The sequence below is a fragment of the Falco punctatus genome, assembly GCF_963210335.1.
Source record: "Falco punctatus genome assembly, contig: scaffold_33, whole genome shotgun sequence".
Classification (NCBI taxonomy): Eukaryota; Metazoa; Chordata; class Aves; order Falconiformes; family Falconidae; genus Falco; species Falco punctatus.
This window is the reverse complement of record NW_027660146.1, coordinates 394,626-396,900: the sequence shown is the minus strand read 5'-3', so window position 1 is coordinate 396,900 and position 2,275 is coordinate 394,626.

Sequence of the window (2,275 nt, the reverse complement as noted above, 5' to 3'; positions counted from 1 at the left end):
GATGTGTAAGAGACAGTGGCATTGCAGCGAGTCTGACAGAGGCACGCATTCCCACGTTGCGCTTCAAACATAGCACCGCCAAGGAATGAAGCTTCACACGTGCATATGCACACCGTAACGGAGAATCAAGGTTCCTCCCGCCTCCGACTCAGCAACTCCCAGCAAAACCCGATTCCAAAAAACCTCATTCCTGCTTGAGGGGATGCACTTTAAAAGCCCCCCTAAACACCAACTATTTGTCACTTTTCTTTGAGGCAAAGCCGGGACAGGGGAGATACACCTGGAGAGGGAGTTAAGGTGACCAGGACAACAGGGAATGATGGTAGATGACAGTCATGGGGGGGCTGGGTGGAGAGCACCCAGCCGACACAAGCATCCCCCAGGGAGAGGCCGGCACACAGCCACACAGAACAAGGGCACACTCAGCCTTTGTCCCTTACCTGCTCACTTGAAGCACCAAAACATGCAGAGGTTCTGAAATACAAGGTTTTAGAAGTAGTCTGCAAAGCAAGCTTCACATTTTTCTGCTTTGAAAGGTCTCTGTTTTGAAGGACGCAGAGACTGGGCACCATGCAGTGCCCAGACCTTACCTGTGTCGTAGTGTACTGTCAGGGACCCTGAATAATCACCAGTCTTCTGTGGGTGGAAGTCCACTGTTACTTGCACGGCATCGCCAATCCCAAGAGTCCCAGCAGAGCGATCAACAGAGAAAGGGCTGCAACACGGAGAGGCACATCAGGATTACTGTGGGACATTTGGGGACTACGCTCCTTCTGCCGTCTAGCTCACTCCAGCTCACCTGTATTAGCAAGGAGCCAAGAAACCACAGTCAGCAGCAGAAAAAGAGAACATACAGGGCCAGGAACTGAGCCACCGACCCAACTCCTGAAGAGCTCCAGCCTAAGCTATAAAGATCCTAAGCTATAAAATGACCTCATCTCCCCCATACCCTGCATCCAGTTCTCTGCAGCAAGGCTCAAGAGTCTGACTGCTAGCGGTACGATCGGAGGAGGGTTTTTGAAGGGCACAGAGATGGCAAGAGTTATTTGCATGCACAACTTGACACTGAGTTCCTCAGGAATCTGTCTTTTCCTGCCACCTATACACCTCAAGAGATGCAAATGTCAAGGTGATACCTGTCCCAGTGAGATTACAGCCTGGAAATCAGACAGGGAGAACAGAAGTTTATTCTTGAAGAACAGAAAATAATTAAACTCTAATTGGCAGAATTAATCTTTTTTTTTTTTTTTTTTTTTTTTACCTTGAAAGCATCCTGGTTTTGCCTAAGAAAGGGCACATTTTATCAGCATTTCAATGAAAGCTGCTCTAAGCCAAGAAAAATCTGTAGGAGTGCAAAGGCACATTAGAGTGATACAGAAACAAGAAAACAAGACACAAAAGGAGTACCCATTTACAGCCTGAACAATGAAATCTCTAGCTAAATGAAGCACCATTACCAGGAGCATTTCAAGGCACCTTTAACAGGAGGTTTTCAGTGTATTCACAAGCAATGCAGTCTGGGGCTCTGGGTTGTGATCCAGGCTTGGTAACTGTTTGCTTGGCCTACTAGAGAAATTCTGTGCAATGTGTTGGAAATAATGATGAAAAGGTTTTGGTGTACTTTGGATTTAACAAGAGCAATTATGATTTGTGGCCAGGTAAACATCTCTCAGCTGACAGACGCATAATTCCGTCCTTTAATGCTCAGGGAAAAGTCAGATGCAACATGTTTCTGCACAACAGCAGCTGGGCTTTGTGGCTCTTGTACAGCCTCACTTAGAAAGCAAAAGTTATTTGGTTTAGCGCTTTGCTGGTGGTCAATTAACCTTAAAAATATGTTCTGCAGAGTTTCCCAGTGATTGGGGAATGCAGCCCACAAAAATAATGTGAAAAACTGGAGCCACGTGCAAGCTGAGCTTCGTTCATGTCAGCAGTGACAGTTGATGAAATTGCTGGAGTTCCTGCTCATTAAGGAGATATTGCTGCAATTAGGGGCCTGACCTGCTCCCATTACAACTAGCAAGAACATCACCAGTGACTAATGGGGAAGCACTGGGCCTGCAATGTTCACGTGCTGGACCTGAGACTTTTGAGAGGGAGGAGGAAAGCCAAGGTGCCGCCAGCCTCAGAACCGGACTGCTCTCCATGGCCCTGCACCTGCACTGGGGGTTGTGCCTGGTTATACTGGGCAGGGCTCTGCTGGTGCTTGGCTGGCATCACTGCCTGCTGGGGGAAAGGCACAGAAAAATTCCCCCCCACCTCTTTTATTTTGTTG